The following is an 18,735-nucleotide window of genomic DNA, read 5'->3' on the forward strand; positions in this document are numbered from 1 at the left end:
CATAGGGGTGTTCGCTAAATTGTGTGCTTTTGAACTTTGGAAGGTAGATATGCTCTTGGGCAGTTTATGTTCTGCACTGTAATGTTTTTCACCGCTGGCAGATATTATAGCTAGTGGTAAAATGCCACTAAAAATCAAAGCGACCTTATTCCCCACCATCCTTACAATGTTTATACTGAGCCAGTTCCTCAACAGCCAAAAGCAACAAGGAATGTTTATGGTGTGTTCCTGGCTCCATCTTCCACTTATGGTTTTAAAAGGGTGCTGCGAAGATGCCAAATTTTTTACAAAAAGCATGTTTTGATTATGTAACAAAGACTGAGTGCTTAATACAGGGGTACCTTGGTTCTCAAATTTAATCCGTTCCGGGAGTCTGTTCGAGTCCCAAAATGGTTCGAAAACCAATGTGCGGCTTCCTATTAGCTGTAGGAGCTTCCTGCACTCAAGTGGAAGCCTCGTCAGACTTTCGGCTTCCAAAAACGTTTGCAAACTGGAACACTCACTTCCATGTTTGCGGCGTTCAGGAGCCGATTTGTTCGGGAGCCAAGCCGTTCAACTACCAAGGTACCACTGTATCGAAAGAAGAGGGGCTCAAAGCAACCCATAGAGCTCACTTTTTGTCTTGCAAAATTTATTTGTAGCAACCTTGGGTTGTGTTGAAAGAATCATTAAGTTGCAGCCCCATCATCAGCAAAAGAATTTCTAATTGCACAATCAGATTCTCCTACCTCCCCACTCCATGTAGGAGTGATCTGCTCTAGAAGTTCCCCCAACACCCAGGGCTGATTTGGGGAGAGGGCTGGGAACACATGGGAGGAGAGAAGGAAAACTCTCCCTGCACAAGCAGAAATCATTGCACTGACAGGACATGCAACATAGACACCACTCTCTGAATTTCAGCTGTCTGCTTATTAAACCTATTAGGTCCAGCCGCGGACGGCTCGGTGTTGCAGTGCTCATCTCGCTTTACTGGCCAAGGGAGCCAGCATACAGCTTCTGGGTCATGTGGCCAGCATGACCAAGCTGCTTCTGGTGAACCAGAGCAGCACACGGAAACGCCGTTTACCTTCCCGTCGGAGCGGTACCTATTTATCTACTTGCACTATGATGTGTTTTCGAACTGCTAGGTTGGCAGGAGCTGGGACCGAGCAACGGGAGCTCACCCCATCGCGGGGATTCGAACCACCGACCTTCTGATCGGCAAGCCCTAGGCTCTGTGGTTTAGACCACAGCGCCACCCGCGTCCCTAAGCTTTCCATACTTCAGAACAAAACTCATTAATGGTGTCATTTTAATCCTGGCCACTGCCCAGTAGGATTTAATGGAGCAGCAGTGGCAACTGCCACATCCACAGTGCTATTGTGCGGGCCAGACAAGTCTGCTCACCCATTTTGGTGCGGCAGTGTTGCAGGAGAGCAGCGAGGGAAGCATGGCCTCAGTGTCCATTCCTGATAGGCGGCCCCTGCCACCTATCAGGAGCTGGATCTTAGCCTGCATCCCGCTTTGGCAAATCCTGCTCTGGACACAGGCTGTGCCAGGGAGCCGACTGAATGGGAAGGCTTCCATCAGGTCTACTCCCTGACCATTTAATCAGCCCTCACCTGGGGCCCTACATGCCCGATGCCCAAGCCAAACCTCTTTCATCTGTATTCAATGAGGTTGTGGCCTGTTTTGATCCAAACAGGCCTGTTATTTCTCTGGGTTGGGGACTAGGGAGCATACTGCCTGGACCAGCTAGGTGGGAAATGGCAAGGGAGAAGAAATCACACTTCAAACTGGACAGTAGAGCAATCGGGCCCAGATTGCACTGTTAGGCTACAATCCTTCATGCACTTACCTGAGAGCAAGTTCCAGTGGAGTCAATGGGGCTTACTTCTAAAGAGGCATGCAAGAAGATTGCACTGTAAATGTGTTTATTAGGCATTATTAGGCACCCAGTATACCTGAAGGAGCGTCTCCACCTCCATCATTCTGCTCGGACACTGAGGTCCAGGACCGAGGGCCTTCTGGCGGTTCCCTCATTGCGAGAAGCTAAGTTGCAGGGAACTAGGCAGAGGGCCTTCTCGGTGGTGGCGCCCGCCCTGTGGAACGCCCTCCCAACAGATGTCAAAGAGGAAAACAACTACCAGACTTTCAGAAGACATCTGAAGGCAGCCCTGTTCAGGGAGGCTTTTAATGTTTAATAGATTATTGTGTTTTATTTTTCTGTTGGAAGCCGCCCAGAGTGGCTGGGGAAACCCAGCCAGATGGGTGGGGTATAAATAATAAATTATTATTATTATATTATTATTACTCTGCTGGATCCCATCAGCCCTAACAAGAGGTTCAACAAAGCTAACAAGTTTGGAGGGTTTAACACAAGCGCTATCTGGTGAAATGCCTCAGTCAGTTAATTGATTTTCAGTATTTACTTTTCCCAGGTTTCTTGCGACAGGCACAGTTTATATAGGCATTTACAGAATCCTTTGTGGGACCAGTGAGGCTCCTCTTTGCAAGGAAGAAGCTTAATAGAAATATTCTCTAAGGGGAAATGTCAGAGGAATTAAAAGGCTTCATTTAAAAAAAGAAGAAGGGATATCAGATCTATTTAAAGCTACGTAAAATTCTAATATAGCAAGGAGAAGAGTTCTTGCTCACATGAGACTTTTAAAGCACATTCAATGCGCATTTAAAGCACCTGACATCCCCCAAAGAATCCTGGGAACTTTAGTTCCCTCCCCCAACAAAGCTACAACTCTCAGAGAAAATCCACATATACACTAACTTAAAATAGCATCTAAAAACAATAAACTTCAATGTTGAAATGAGTCAAAAGCACCACACATTAGAAGAAGAAGAAGAAGAAGAAGAAGAAGAAGAAGAAGAAGAAGAAGAAGAAGAAGAAGAAGAAGAAGAAGAGGAAGATTCCAAATGCTTCCAAGAATAGAATCATGTTGGCCTGTTATCTCAAGGCAATCTTCTTGTTGGCATCCGTCTGTCTTGGGAGACAATGGAGTACGCTTTCAGGGTGAAGTCAAACCTATGGAGAATCACAGTGCTTGCAATGGCTACAGAGACTGGTAACTAATAACTGCTGCCTCTGTCTCTGTCTGTCTGTCTGTCTGTCTGTCTGTCTGTCTGTCTTTTTCCATTCTGGGGCACAAGCCTGGCCCGTGTAAATAGAGGTCCTGAGCAGCCCAGGCGATGAGACCCATTCTCAGCCTTGCTGATGTGGTCCAAAGGAAATCAGAGCAACACATTTGGCACCAGCTTGGCTGCAGCAGTTGCTGGAAAGATGTGTACAAGATGCCATCCAGCTGTCTTAGGGCCCCCATTGCAGATTTGTTAGGGTTTACTCCTTAGCCTTTTCTTCTCCTGAAGGTGTCAGCAGTTACAGGCAGCAGTTACAGATTTTTCCATCGGGTTTACTCCCAAAGCCTTTCTCACAAAAGAGTATAGTCACAAGGCAGCAGAGGGTTAGGATCAGAGTCTCCCTTCTCTTTGATGGGCTTTCTCAGATTGATGAGCCCCACCAGTCCCTCATTTCCTTCAGTCCAGTATACCTGAAGGAGCGTTTCCACCCCCATCGTTCAGCCCAGACACCGAGGTCCAACTCCGAGGGCCTTCTGGTGTTTCCCTCCCTGCAAGAAGTGAAGTTACAGGGAACCAGGCAGAGGGCCTTCTCGGTAGTGGCACCCAGGTGTATAACCTTTATGTGTTCGTAACTGAGGTCTTTGTTGTAGTCTTCTACTTTTGACAGCGCCAATAGAAATTTAAAAGGGCAGAAGTGGTCAAGGCCTTGTGGAAGAAAAGGCCGCCGTTCTCTTTTGCTCTGATGGAACACAAGCCCTTCCCCCTACTTCCAGCCTAAATGATTCCATTATTTTGCTTCTTTGTAAAGTCGACAGGAGTTTGACATAATACTTATTTGAGGCAAGAAGAGCAGATCCAAGGTCTTCCAATAAAATGAAATAAAATACTGTTTCCCATTCCTTGCTAACCTGGAGCTCAATAGCAGTCAGAGGTTGCCTTCAGGTGGTGCCATTATTATTAGACAGTTAATGGTAATTCTCATCACTAAACCATGTAGCAAACTGCTTTCAATTACAATTCTCCTTCGTGTAAGAAGGTCATTGATATGCTGACAAAGCTACTGAATAATTTGCCACTCTCAAGAAGGTGGGAAGAGAAAGTGTGGAAAAATGACCTCTGAGGGCCAAGACACAGCTCATTATATGGTGGTTCCAAGCCGTAATTTACACCCCAGCTGCTTTCAGTATATGAGCCTAAGAATTATAATTATCAGATGGTTCAGAAAGAGGACTGCGTTCTCTTTCAAGTGTTAGGAAGTCAGAAATAATAAAAAAGAGAAATAAATAGATTAGAAATTGCCTGAGGCAGAAATGAACTTATTTTTCAGTGGTGAGGGGTGGGGAGGGAAATAGATTTCCTGTGAAGATTTTGCTCAACTGTTGCTAAGGAAAAATAATATTGGATTCCCCCACCCTTCTCTTCTCTGACCATTTGTCATGCATGCCTGGTAAAACTTAGTTCAGAAAGGCAGACACGCCATTTCCAAATATGTTGGATACAATCTAGTGAAAGTAGCATGTACGGCTACATGTGTGAATGTGGATGTGAGTGTTCTTTATTTTAGGTATTCAGCCAAGGCAGCCATGGGAGAGAAATGCTGGTCAGTGTATCAAGGTCAGTGTTTGGATAAGGAAATCACAGCAGCAGTGCAAGTCCGTGCCCCACAGACAGGACAGGATGTTACCCTGGGTATAGAGAAGAAATGATAAAGAGGAAACAGAACTGTTTGTTGTTGCACAGTTTTATCAGTCTATGGAATCTCGGTTCTCCAGTGGCATATTAAACAACAAAGGACAAAAAATAAAATAAAATATTATCCAGTAGCACCTTATAGACCAGGGGCAGCAACCTTTTCAGCCATGGGCCACCGTCCCTCAGACGACCATGTGGTGGGCAGGACTGGGGTTTTTTTGGGGGGGGGGATGAACAAATTCCTATGCTCCACAGATAACCCAGAGATGTTTTTTAAATAAAAGGACACATTCTACTCATGTAAAAACTCGCTGATTCCCAGACTGTCCATGGGCCAGATTGAGAAGGCGATTGGGCCACACCCAGCCCACGGGACTTAGGTTGCCTACCCTTGTTAGAGACCAACTAAGTTTGTTCTGGGTAGAAGCTTTCTTGTGCATGCACACTCCTTCAGATACACTGATTTAACAGAAGTCACCAGACCCTTATATATAGTGGGAGGGTGAGGTGGGGTGGGGTGTTTCTCAGAAGGGTAGTAGGAGATGGGTGATTGCCTCAATGGGTATGGTAAACCTGTTGACGACTGTTAATGACTGTTAACGACTACAATTAGACCTACAGGAAAAAGCAAGGGATAGTATGTAGATGACCAAAAATAGCTTTGTTGTTGTTGTTTAGTCATTTAGTCGTGTCACACTCTTCGTGACCCCATGGACCAGAGCACGCCAGGCACTCCTGTCTTCCACTGCCTCCTGCAGTTTGGTCAAACTCATGTTGGTAGCTTCGAGAACACTGTCCAGCCATCTCGTCCTCTGTCGTCCCCTTCTCCTTGTTAGCATGTGTAATGAGACAAGAATCCAATATCTCTATTCAGACCAGGTCTCTCCAAGCATCTGTGTCGTGCATGCTGGTCCAGTGAAGATTTGGGACATCTCCTCTGGTATAAGAACACCCTGAAATCAGAAGGTTCGAGGTTATTGAATTAATTCACCAAACCCTTAACAACTGAGGTCTAGCATACCTCAAGGAGCAACCAATCATTTATATCCCTTCCTGATCACTGAGGTCTTGGGCGGGGAGGGGGGTCACTGTTAGTGGCCCCCCATGTCTTAGATGCATGGTACGCCCCACGGAAGCTGTACATTCCGTAATGTGGGCCCATTTTTACTGATCCCACAGTTGAGATCAAACAGGCTCTCTCCCTGTTAAACTTCCAGTGTCGACTGCAGACTTTTCTTTATTCCAGCAGGCATATTAATTTAAGTCTGGTTTTATAGTTACAACTGGTTATTTATTTAGTGTTGTATTTCTTAGAAACTGCTTAGAGACCATTGCAGTCGAGTGGTCTATAAATGGTTTAAATAAGTGTTGGAGAGCCACAAAAGACTCCCAGAGCACATCCATAGACTCTGATCCCTCATACCCATGTCGCAGCTGAATTCCAGTTCTGTGTTTGTGAGGATGGACATATGTATTGCTGCCTGGTTGTTTGGGGTTTTTCTTTGGGAGGGGGCTTGCTTCTATTAGTTCTTTCTGGGGTGTCCCAGAATAAAATTCAAAGCATTTAGTGTGCTTGCCCAATCCCTGCCCTGGTCTGATCAGCCAACGCTTGGTGCACTTGACAAATTGCTAATTCTGTCACAATGCTCATGTGTGACACAGCCATCTATCTGGCCACTGTGGGAACAGGATAGGTGAAACCATTGACTTGATTCAGCAAGTTCTTATGTTCTTCCTCAAAGCTCATTCCTCCTCACTAACCACTACTTATAACAGACACAAAGACACCATCCAAATTAGCAGGGACACAGGGGCTTCTTATTCTTATTTTATTCTTATTATTCATTTTATCTCCATACCGCTTTATATATTTAAGGAAAAAAATCTCAAAGCGGTTGACAACCTACATTAAAACATCCAGTAACACAATCCAGAATAATACATTACTGAAGAAAGTCAGATATTAAGTAACCATTCAAAGCAACATAATTTACTGGAAGCTAAAGTATTATCTTGAGGGACGCGGGTGGCACTGTGGGTTAAATCACAGAGCCTAGGGCTTGCCGATCAGGAGGTCGGTGGTTCGAATCCCCATGACGGGGTGAGCTCCTGTTGCTCGGTTCCAGCTCCTGCCAACCTAGCAGTTCGAAAGCACGTCAAAGTGCAAGTAGATAAATAGGTACTACTACAGCAGGAAGGTAAACAGCGTTTCCGTGTGCTGCTCTGGTTCACCAGAAGCGGCTTTGCCCTGCTGGCCACATGACCTGGAAGCTGTACGCCGGCTCCCTTGGCCAATAATGTGAGATGAGCGCACAACCCCAGAGTCAGTCACGACTGGATCTAATGGTCAGGGGTCCCTTTAAAGTACAGTGGTACCTCTACTTATGAATTTAATGCGTTCCGAACGCACATTCGTAAGTAGAAAAAAATTGTAAGTCGAATCCCATAGGAATGCATTGGGAGAAAAAATTCGTAAGTAGAAGCAACCCTATCTAAAAATTCGTAAGTAGAAAAAATCCTATCTAAACCGCATCCAAGATGGCGGACGGAGCTCCATTCGTAAGTAGAAACATTCGTAAGTAGAGTTATTCGTAAGTAGAGGTACCACTGTATTATCTTAGAGATTTCAAAATAAACAATTACAAAGGAGGTCAATTACAGAACACACATTTAATGCAGCAAAGTTAACCATTTATTTTATCTTAAACATTTCCTAACGAAAACATTACCACATGAAGTCAAATATAAAACACACATTGAAAACAGCATAATTAGCAAGAGGCTAAAATATTATCAGCAGCATAGAACATATCAGCTGCTGTTACTTCCAGTTCTGCCAATGGTGGTTCCTGAGGGCTGTGGAAGCTCAGGCTGAACTAAGAAACAGCAAAGATGGTCTAATGTGCATGCAATATGCAATAAGGATTCAAATCTGCATATATATATTTTTTTAAAAATGTGATTTTGCAGATAAATATACCAAGTAGCATAGAACATATCAGGGACCCAGGTGGCGCTGTGGGTTAAACCACAGTCTAGGGCTTGCTGATCAGAAGGTTGGTGGTTCAAATCCCTGCAATGGGCTGAGCTCCCGTTGCTCAGTCCCAGCTCCTGCCCACCTAGCAGTTCGAAAGCACATCAAAGTGCAAATAGATAAATAGGGACCGCTCCGGCGGGAAGGTAAACGGCGTTTCCGTGCACTGCTCTGGTTCGCCAGAAGCAGCTTTGTCATGCTGGCCACATGGCCTGGAAGCTGTCTGCGGACAAACGCTAGCTCCCTCGGCCTATAGAGCGAGATGAGCGCTGCAACCCCAGAGTCGGACACGACTGGACCTGATGGTCAGGGCCCCCATTACCGTTATACCAAGTACAGTGGTGCCTCGCTAGACGAATTTAATTCGTTCCACGGGTCTTTTCTTATAACAAAAAATTCATCTAGCAAATCCCATAGGAATGCATTGAAAAAAATTTGAATTCCAATGCATTCCTATGGGAAACCGCGATTCGCTAGATGAATTTTTCATAAAACGAATTCGTCTAGCGAGGCAACCTCCGCTCGAAAAATCCTTTCGTTAAGCGGAAATTTTGTTAAGCAGGGCATTCGATGAGCAAGGCACCACTGTATATACAATTTTAGTGAGGAAATGGTTGTGTGAACAAGAGGTCTGGTGTTGTACGCCTTACAGTAAGCAAATCAGCGTACTCGTCAAACAGAGCTCTGTTTAAATGTTCGTGGGAAATGGATGACTAGATAAACAGAATGCATTTATGCCAATGATACTTGCTGCATTTATTCAGTGGTTGCCGAGAGGGAATGCAGAAAAGAAATACTCAGGCTTGAATAAACGTTAGCAGCAGCAAAATGTATAGTGAGGAGATACAATATCAAAGGGAAACCTCATGAGTAAATAATCCCCACAATTGCATCCGGTCGGTGTGATAGCTGTTCAATAATAATAATAATAATAATAATAATAATAATAATAATAATAATAACAATAACAATAATCTAACTTAATTGACAAATAGCTCTATCAGAAAATGGCTGTGAGTTTTACTGGTTGGGAGATGCACTCCCCAAGAATGTGGGGCCAGTAGAAATCTGGAAATTTTCCTCTGAAGGAAAATAAGCTTCATTTGTATACTTCCTTACAAGGAAATCCCACCAAATTCAATGAGATTCGGAACTGATTGGCGATGGGGCTCTGACCTGCTGTGAGTAGCAGAGACCAGGGAGGGTAAGATGGACAGCCTGGTTGTATGGTACAATACCATTCCAGGTTAGAGGAGTCAGGTGAAAAGGGGTTCTGCCGTTGTCCAGGAAAATTCCACCCCCTCCCCAGACAACCAATCAGCATTGAGTTTCATGGCTGGTTTGTGGTGTTGGGCCAGAAAGACGGAAGGGGAGTGTTGTTTATGTATTGTCCATCTTGCTACATTCCAAACTAAATTGTTCCCGCAGAACACTCCCATCACAGCCATCTAAGAGAGAGGTTGAAGACTGTAGGTATGTTTTTAAAAATACATTTGCGGTTCTCAATTTCCCCCCATCCCCAGGAAATGAAGAATTTTCACATTTTCATTAATATCCTTTGGCATTATTTCCTGAACTTATGAAACCCTGTGAGGAAATGTAAGAAACAAAGGCCGAGCCCTTTGAAAACCTTCTTCTGAAATGCTAGTAAGAATGTATTTCCGATAGGCAGCTAATTTGAAAACACAAACTGAGCAATACAGCAGACCTGACTTCAAAGTTCATTTCCCTATAAAATATTAAGTTGGGTAGCTTTGAAGAATACATTTTTTTTCCTGCAAGATTTTGATATTCTAAGATGCTCAGAAGCCTACTAAATTAAAACAACAAGTTTTTTCATGTAAAATATTAATGATCTGGTAACTTGCCATAAAACATCGAGGTCTGCAACAATAGAAACATGGCATTTTTGTACAGTGCACTATTCAACTTAGATTAGGGTTGAATGTATTCGCCTGTTTCTGGTTTGTGTCAGTTCCACATGTATTCATAAGTCTATTCTATCCTGCTTCTATCTTAAGCTGTGATGTATTTTTTTCTTTAAAAGGGGGTGGGGACCAGTTCGAATAGAATTTACACATGTAGGAATGGCCACCAACTGGGATGGCCTTATCATGAGTTGGACAAAATCATGGGACATAAATTTTCAACATACGATGGTTATTTTACCTGTAGTATCAAGAGACAGTGTGCTTCTGAATACCAGTTGGTTCTGATCTGAGTGAGCTTTATACCACACTCGTGACTTGTTTCTGAGCTTCCTGTTGACATCTAGTTGGCCACTGAGAGTCCTTTGGTGTGATCCAGCAATATAGTACTGTGAGATTTCTGATCATTCAGAGAAAATGCCCTACCGAGATCTCTACCCTCTTCCCAACTCCCACCTGCTGTAACCTTGAGATGGAGTGATACCTGTTCAGGTGTATATATATATATATCATCTCAGGATGTTGTGGAATTAGCACACTCTTATTTGCCATTATTATTCTAAAGTGGTTCCAGAGACCATAGGGCACCTATTACAAAGCCATTACACAATATGAGATGATGGGAAGCTATTTCAATGCAAATCTGTGGTGACCTTGTGACGATGACATAATGATGCGATTACAAAAGGAAGATATAAACCGAAAGCACATCTTGAGTGCACATATGTATCCCACGAGAATAAAAAAAATATGTTTCTTTTATTCTCTGTCACAAGATGATTTATTAGAGAGGCACTACAGTGCATGGGGAAAAGAGAACACTTTTCCATTTTAAAGAGGACACAAGTTTTGAAATCAAGTTGTGGAAAGACAAGAGGATTGTCAAGAACGGATGAGCACTCCACTGTGGACAGCATCGCAGAAGTGACATTTTGATTAAGCAAGCTGTGGAGAGAGGCTATCGTGAAAAGAATGTTCTACATTTATATATGCAACATGCAAAACCCCAAAATGTTCATCTAAGAGACTGGATCAAGCTGTCCGTGGAATGTATAAAAGTGAATTGTATAAATGGTACTTTCCAAGCTAACTTCTCCGTTATAATAGGAATGTGTAGAACAGCCTTGAGGGATTGTTTTTGCCCTGGGAATTTTGCCTTAGCTACAACATACATAGCAACTTGGTTGCCTTCTCAAGAGCCAGCAATTTGATGGGAAGCCCCAAGAGGGATGGGGAACATGTGGTTCCATCAGCCCCAGCCAACATGGCCAGTGATCGGGTGTCAGGGACTGGGCAGAAGAGGAATGGTGGAGACCGCCTCCCCAGCCTGAACCTTCCAGAGAAAAGGAAGACAGTATAGATTTACAACAGTGGTTTGTGGGAGGTCAAAGCTCAGAGGCAGATGAGGGGGAAAGCTGGGAAATAATGTGAGAGGAGGAGCAGGAGGCAGAGCCAGAGCAGCTGGCTGATACGTTATCACTAGAAAACATTCCAGACCCCCACCCCCACCCCTTGTCCCAGAACCCGACAAGCATTGAAAGTAGGAGAGCCAAGGGCTCAGAGACAGATGGCCCTAAGTGGCAACTGTAAGGTGGGTGGTGCTGTTGATGAATGAGGAAGTGGAAGAGAAGGGGGAAAGAGATTTACTTGGAGCAACACCATTACTCCAAGTAGGCCTCTCTCTTTGAATATTGAATAAACAACATTGGTAAGAACTTTCCTTGTCTTATCCATTCCTCGCAACCTGCCATGGGGTGTGTGGATCTTTTGAAGTCTGACATCTCTACATTTCTATGCTTCTATGTTGTTGGACAACAACTCCTTCATTCCTGATCTTTACTGAGTGAAGCTGATGGGAGTTGGAATCCAGAAAAAATTGGAGGGCTACCAATTCTCCATTCCTGTATTTCGGAGCCCATATATTGGGATGAATAATGTGCTGGAAAGCTCCAATATGCACACTACTAGCCCAAAGCATCATAATTTTTCATGTTTGATTATCAAATTTATGGAAATAGCATTTTTGTGATGTCAGTTATAGGTAATTCATTTCACAGTTAGTTGCTTGAAACTCAATCAATAGCTAATAAAAAAAAAATCTAGCCTGTTTCTGGTAGTGTACAGATATCCTGGAAAATGCATTAAGTATTTGGAGGTTTATTACATTGGCTATTAATTGGCACATAATGAGTCAGAGCAATTCACGGGAAACTTAATACAAGGGAATAAACTAATCAGTTATTACATCACAAATACAGGGAGACAGAATATTACTTTAAATTACGCTACACAATACTGATTCCTGTTGTTTTGTACCTTAATGACTTTGATGGATACCGCAGGAGTTATAATTGCAAGCTTTTTCTTGCCAAAGGATAAAGCAAGTCAGCGCTGCTAAAATGAAACAACAGCTTTTATAGCTAGAATAGCACAGCACTGTATAATCAGCCTGTTGGGCATTTAAACAGTGTAGAATATCACAGTCTGATACATAGTATAGGCATGATAAATCCATTTATGTAAGCAAAAAACAAACGACAGGCGGCTGTATCTGCAGTTCACTTATTTTATTTTATTTTGCATTGCTGAATTTTAAAACATAATAAAGCACCACAGGAGATATCACAAGAAAATAGCATATTTAAACCCCTGGAGGGCAAATATAAAAGTATTTAAACAATCATTTTTAGGCCACAGGAAAAGAAATGGGTGTTAAATGGAAATCATAGTAATAAATCACCGCCATCCCAAACTAAAAACTGTCCCCAAATCAGCATATTGCAAACTGAATAACTGAAAATGTGTAACTGAGCAGGGGAAAACTTAGCTCTAATCGTAAATATTATGCAGAAATAGATGGTAGATTTCTAGTCGGTATCACTTCAAGCTGCAGGTGAGGGAGGTCATATTTTTGAATTTTTCTCAGCATTTTAAAAAAAGTTCTTCTGTTTTGTTACCTAGTGTATCAGAGGGGTGTATGGGGTGTTAGGCGAGGGGTACTATATCTGGTGGAGAACTCGCTATGCTCCTTTGGGGCAGGTTTTTCCACCTTTGCTCCTCAACCTAGACTCAGCTCTCACTTGTGGCTCCTAGAAGTCCATTCACCTTTTACCTGGTGTACAGTGTTCCAGCCACGGCCGGCCACGTCATCTGTGCTGGAGACAGCTCCAGGTAATCTGCTGCCAGGATGGGAATGTCCATGGGCCATTTGTGGCGGTTAGGCATTGGGTAAGCCTTTGTTTGGTTGGAGGGGAGGCTGTTGCCTTCACCTGCCCCTCCTCAGTAAGGGTATCCTGTTAAAGGGATCCAGGGTATGAATATTGTCTGAAGTCTGGGCATGGGGACCCCTCGGGGTGGTGTTACTATGCAAGCTGTCAGCAATCAACAGTAGCCACACCCCAGGAATGACTCTGACTGGCCAGCTGAAACAGGTGATGGTGGTTGATGGGTCTCAAATGCTCTGTGAGTTAGGGATTCCCCCTGCGTGCGAATACAGGTTTCGGCAGATTGAGTGAGCAAGAGCAATAGTGGGTCCCACAGTTAAGAAGGCAGTTTCTGCATGTGCTGTAGAGGGAGGTGAGGGGCAGATGGCATAGCTGCCAAGTCTCCCGTTTTCCCCGAGAAACCCCCATTTTTCCAGCTGTCCCCAGCCGAAAAAAACAGATTTTTTTGTTTCCCCCTGGTTTAGTCTGGTGCGGCGGTCATTTTGGAACTGGGCAGAGCATGCTCAGAAGCAACTTTTGATGCTGCTCTGCCCAGTTCCAAAATGGCTGCAGCACGACTTCTGGTGCGGCGGCCATTTTGGAACTGGGCAGAGCAGCATCAAAAGTCACTTCTGAGCATGCTCTGCCCAGTTCCAAAATGACTGCCGCACTACTTCCGGCATGCTACTTCCGGTCCGGTCCCTTATTTTTCAGAGAGGAACTTGGCAGGTATGGGAAGATGGGGCTTGTCAACCTGGGAAGGTAGCTCATCTAGGAGAAGGAAAACTCTGCCCCTAAACCTCTGCTGCTTCATGGGATATGTTCGGGAGAAGAAAAGAGTAAGAATTAACCCCTATACAAATCCAGGGTGGACTCCCTAAGCAAATTGGATGGCACCTTGTACGCCTCCTTCTGGCAATTCCTGCAGCCAAGCTGGTACCAAATGTATTGCTCTGCTTTCCTTTGGACCACATCAGTAAGGCCGAGAGGGGTGGGTCTTGTCATTTGGGCAGCCCAGGACCTCCATACACAATGCCAAGGCTTGCACCCTGGGGAGGTCACTTCAGTGCTGCTAACACAGCGGTTTGGCTTCACCCCCAGAGATGCTCTTTGTTTTTTTCTCGAGACAGACAGATGCCAACTCTGTGTGTGCAGAATCAACTAATTATGACGGGACAACTCTAGTGGGCAACTCAAGGGAGGCTGTTCTGTAGTTGTGATGCTATTTAAACTTGAGTGTCTGCTTAAAATCTACTACTATGTACAGATCTGCTCTTAAACATTTATCCCAGTATGTTTCTGGACCCAATTCAAAGTGTTGGTGCTGACCTTTAAAGCCCCAAACAGCCTCAGCCTGAAGGAGCACCTCCACCCCCATCGTTCTGCCTGGACACTGAGATCCAGCTCTGAGGGCTTTTTAGCATTTGAAGTTACAGGGAACCAGGCAGAGGGCCTTCTTGGTAGTGGTGCCCACCCTGTGGAACGCCCTCCCATGAGATGTCAAAGAAATAAACAACTATCGGACTTTTAGAAGACATCTGAAGGCAGCCCTGTTTAGGGAAGCTTTTAATATTTGGTGTTTTATTGTGTTTTTTATATTCTGTTGGAAGCCATCCATAGTAGCTGGGGAAAGCTAGTCAAATGGGCAGAGTATAAATTATTATTATTATTATTAAACAGACCTGAATTATGGTGCTAGCTTTCACCAGTGCCTGTATCATGACAGCAATGTTTTCAAAAGATAGAAGGGGAAGGGGAGAATACTTCTTTTAGAGCATTATTATTTTACAATCAAGAGATGTATACATTTTATGAACTAAATAAATAATCCACTTTGTGCCCTTACATGCGCTGGAGGACTTTTGAGGCAGTGGATACCATGTAATTCTTGCCAGACCTCTTTTCCCTCTGCCCCTTTTGCATTAATGCTGGTGTGTTGGATGAAAAAGCCCTTCACAAGTGCAAGGGCACCCAGTAGACTTCATGCCGAAAAACCACACTTTTGCTTTTTTTGAGAATGCCAGGTATTTTTTCTGTTGTAGATATTGTTATTCATTTTGCATTGTTACATATTTGTACGCAGTGGTTTTTCTGCTTCAAAGAAATCTGTTGTGTATCATTCCTGAATGGAGGACAAAAATGGAGGCTTAATTTAAGTAGCTGTTGCCTCACTGTGTGTTAATTTTAAGGCATCCTGTTGTGATGGTGATCAATGTGGAACAGCCTATTCTCATTATTTAGAATACACACTCATCAGCAGCTGTGCTTAAAAAGAGATTTTCTACTAGCATATTATTGTCCATAATGAGTTACTCAATGGGAGCTCTGCTATCTTCTTGGCAGAACTTGTTAATGGCAAACAAAATATCAACACCAATCTCCAGCTGCCTGGTCCCATGATCTAGCACTGCTTGGTTTTGTGTTTGCCTTTATTTATACAAAGGGGGAAATGAAGTAGTATTTTATAAGTGGGTTTTTTGTTTGTTTTTTGCAACCTTATAAATGCATTTCCCCCCTCTTTGATGGTGAGAGTTGGAGAAAGTGTAATACAATTCAAAAAAGTGTGCATTTTGGAGCATGGCTGTGTTTTGGTTTACACATTGTTTCTAAAAGTGTGAATTAGGTAGGTAAAGGTAAAGGGTCCCCTGAACATTAGGTCCAGTTGCGACCGACTCTGGGGTTGTGGCACTCATCTCGCATTATTGGCCGAGGGAGCCAGCGTACAGCTTCCGGGTCATGTGGCCAGCATGACTAAGCCGCTTCTGGTGAACCAGAGCAGCACACGGAAATGCCGTTTACCTTCCCGCTTGGAGCGGTACCTATTTATCTACTTGCACTTTGACATGCTTTCGAACTGCTAGGTTGGCAGGAGCTGGGACCGAGGAACGAGAGCTCACCCCGTTGCAGGGATTTGAACCGCCGACCTTCTGATAAGCAAGCCCTAGGCTCTGTGGTTTAAGCCACCTGCGTCCCTATGAATTAGGTAGGTAAACCAAATTTCTCCCCCATCTCCTAGATTGAAAGCGGATAAGAAAAAAGCATCTGTCAACCATTAAAACGAAGCTCCGGTATTCATTTAAAATAAAACTCTCCCTCAAGAGATGGCAAATTTTAGCGCCCCAACCTCTCACTTCCTATTTTGCATCATAGTTGTGGCGGTGTGAGGACAAAAAGCTAACTTAAAATGCTACTACACAAAGTATAGTGGTGCAGAAGATTGTTCAGAGGAAAACTCAAGTGTGCGGAGCCTGTATATAGACTGTACCCTACTACTTGCACTCCTCACCTAGGGAAGCCTATTCCAGGTGAGTAAAAAGGTAAAGGTAAAGGACCCCTGGATGGTTAAGTCCAGTCAAAGGTGACTATAGGGTTGTGGCGCTCATCTTGCTTTCAGGCCGAGGGAGCCGGCGTTTGTCTGCATACAGATTTCCGGGTCATGTGGTCAGCATGACTAATCCGCTTCTGGTGCAACGGAACATCATTATGAAAACCAGAGTGCACGGAAATGCTCTTTACCACCCCGCCACAGCAGTACCTATTTATCTACTTGCATTGTCGTGCTTTCAAACTGCTAGGTTCGCAGGAGCTGGCACAGAGCAATAGGAGCTCACCCCGTTGTGGGGATTCGAACCACTGACCTTCTGATGGGCAAGCCCAAGACGCTCAGTGCCACCCCGCTGTACAGGAGGCCTACATTAGTGATGGTAATATGAAAGGGAATCTATGAACACAGTGTTACTAAATGTCCAATGATCCAGTTTAGTTTGTGGAATCTCCATATTTTCATATAGTCCTAATTTCTGGTTGTCTTGCTGGAACACTCACAGCAACCTGAAGCCAGCTAGATGTAACTGGACTCAAAATCCCATAAGCCCCAGCCAGCTTGGCTAAATATTGAGGACTCAGGAGGGTTGGAATTTGTAGCAACCTTTGAAAGGCACCAGGCTGAAGAAGGTTGCTCTAGGTGGAAATGATGCCTGTGGTCTGTGTCAGTTCTCTCCCCATCCCAGCAACAGAATTCATTAAGATGATAAAACATTAATCAAATATAGATATCATGTAATGGCAATGCGCGAGCTCTCTTGCTATCTCTGTTTGTGACATTTCCCCACTGGTTTGCACAGGATTCTGCCTGCCAAGGAAAAAGTGGCAGTGAGATTGCTGCAGTTCTTTATCTGTTCTTTGCCCTCTCTTTTGGTGCTGCAGTTTTCTGTGGAGTGTTGGTTAATTAATTAAATTAATTTCCCATATCTTGCAGGAGATGAGCGTGCTACTCATTTGCCTTTGAGAACTGGTTTTTTTTTTAATAAAAAATAATAATAATCCTGGGACTGTTTATGGGCTAAAAAGAAGAATTAATATTATTGCAATTGTTCTGCAAAACATGGTGGGATCAGCTTCATTACCAGCTTCGTAATTGCACCAAAGACCCTTTGTGTAGAGATGTTTTCACGGTGGGGCAGTTTCCATTGTTATGGGTTTATTAATTTATTCCTCGGTTTATTTCCAGGGCAAAGCACTAAACCTATTGAACCATAAGCCTTAGGTGAATAGATTGCTTTCTGCTTGCGGTATTTACTGCTCGAGTAAATTAGGTGTACATAATAACCAGCTGTCGACCTCCAGATGCAATGCGGCCAAGCTGCATAAATTCCCTTCCTCCCTGACATGATGACTTCTCCTTGTGAAGAACTTGGTGGGCTGCTATAAATAACATCCTGCTGTGTATCCTAATTTCACGTCTGCTTTGTTTTTATTTTATATTTTTAATCATTCAACAAAAAACATATTTTAGAAACAGAAGGTGACTGGGCTGAATGTGTCTATGATATGCTTTCCAAGGTTTTCAGGTGTATTCAGCTGGGAATGTGGTATCTGAAGTGCACTGAGATATCTTGAGAAAAAGGGCAGTGAGAAGCTTCAATATGAGTAGATAGTTCTCTCTGTCCAGTCTTCTGTTCAGTTTCACAACAGCTAGATATGAAAATATTACCCTGACTTATACTCAGCCAGAACACTGGTCCATCAAGTCCAATAAGGTCTACTCCACTGGTCTTCAACTCAGCTACTGATCTAAGAAGGTTCCCAACACCAGTGCCACCATAGAATATATGGCTATAAGGTAAAATGTTGGTCTCTGTATACATACCTGGGTTAAAGGTGGTTCCTGGGTTTGAACAAGCTGAAGAATGCTCTTCAAGACCTCAGGCAGAATTTTCAGCTCTGCTTACCTAAGACCCCTTTCTCTGGAGATGTTGGGAATTGAACCAGAGCCTTTTACATGCAAGATGTGTTCTGTTGCTGAGCCATGTTGTCTTTCCACTGGGATGCTCACAAGGTAAAAGGTAAAGGACCCCTGGACTGTTCAGTCCAGTCAAAGGCGGCTATGGGGTGTGGTGCATCTTGCTTTGAGGCTGAGGGTGTTTGTCTGCAGACAGCTTTCCGAATCCTGTGACCAGCAGGGCTAAACTGCTTCTGGCACAATGGAACACCGTGACAGAAACCAAAGCACACGGAAACACTGTTTATCTTCCTGCTGCAGAGGTATGCTTTCAAAGTGCTAGGCTGGCAGGAGCTGGGACAGAGCCATGGGAGCTCACCCCGTTGCAAGGATTCGAATGGCCAACGTTCCGATTGGAAGCCCAAGAGGCTCAGTGGTTTAGACCACAGCACCACCCACTCACAAGCAGAGTATGAAAGCAACAGCCCACTCCACAGTTTGCTTCCAGCACCCAAGGAGGAAACCCACCACTGACAATGAGGTTGCCACTTAGCTATCATAGCTAGGCACAGAGCCACTCCAACC

The 18,735-nt window shown here is 44.0% G+C and overlaps 1 long non-coding RNA gene across 1 annotated transcript; it reads right to left on the minus strand.

The window, feature by feature from the left end:
- Window positions 1-4,797: 4,797 nt before the first annotated feature.
- On the minus strand, window positions 4,798-18,507 carry LOC148684983 (uncharacterized). The gene is made up of 2 exons (XR_015950902.1): window positions 18,079-18,507; window positions 4,798-5,717 (listed from the first exon to the last, which is right to left on the minus strand). It is a non-coding gene; the product is annotated as an uncharacterized LOC148684983 (long non-coding RNA).
- Between the last annotated feature and the right edge of the window lie 228 nt (window positions 18,508-18,735).

The sequence above is a fragment of the Zootoca vivipara genome, chromosome 7 (genome assembly GCF_965207765.1).
Source record: "Zootoca vivipara chromosome 7, rZooViv2.hap1.1, whole genome shotgun sequence".
Classification (NCBI taxonomy): domain Eukaryota; kingdom Metazoa; phylum Chordata; class Lepidosauria; order Squamata; family Lacertidae; genus Zootoca; species Zootoca vivipara.